Source organism: Octodon degus, unplaced genomic scaffold (genome assembly GCF_000260255.1).
Source record: "Octodon degus isolate 3935 unplaced genomic scaffold, OctDeg1.0 scaffold00175, whole genome shotgun sequence".
Lineage (NCBI taxonomy): Eukaryota > Metazoa > Chordata > Mammalia > Rodentia > Octodontidae > Octodon > Octodon degus.
In genome coordinates, this window is record NW_004524751.1 from 5093354 (window position 1) to 5094291 (window position 938).

Below are 938 nucleotides of genomic sequence, written 5' to 3' on the forward strand. Positions count from 1 at the left end.
ACTGGTGTCAGATTTCCTTTAGCTTTCACATCCCTTGAAATCTCACATAGATGTTTTTGCTTTTGAATAACAGTCACCTCTTCTAGCTCTTACCTATTGGCTTTAGGACAGAAATTCCCTGGTCATGAAATCCCAGCACTTGGTAGGCTGAGGCAGGAGGATGACTGCTAGTTAGAGGCCTGCCTTGGGAATAATGTGAGCTTAGGACCAGCCTGAACTGCATAGCAAAACCATGTCTCATAAAAACATTAAACAACAGAAAAAAAGGTAAAAGGAAAGAGAAACAAACAAAGAAAGAAACTCAGTAGTTGGTCAACATAAGAATTCTACAACTCTCCAATATTTTCTATGGGTGCATGTCACCCACACCTCTTGCTCTTTACTAGGGAGGTGAGTTGTACAGAAAATAGGAGTTGCTCCAAATGCATACCTTCACTGGATGCTGTAAATCCAAGCTAGAGATGATGTTCTCTCAATATTCTTATTGCATGGTGCCCGGCAGAGTTGTAAGCTGTGCACTCTCTCCTGAGCCTAGAGACTCAGTCTGTCTGTCTGGGTGCATATGAGCTGTTTATAGAAACTTGGGGTCTGTCTACAAGGGTATATACAGAGAATGCCACGGGAAGCAGAGAAACACGAATTCCAGTGGACTAGGAGTGCCATGGACTACACGAGGTTCTACGGTTATTTCTTTCTCTCCTGCCATTCCTTCAGCGCTATGCTTAGGGAATAATTCATTTTGCCTTAATGCAGCGTTCCATGATGCCCACGTTACTCACGGTACATCACTGACTGAACATCACTAGGGAGCACCTGATGGTGCACACGAACAGGACACTGCTGAATAAAGAAGTGTTCACTGAAAGATTTGAGAACTAATTTTCTAATATTGAATTTTTAAGTGAATAAATTGTTATTTTTTGTTTCCAGTGTGCTCA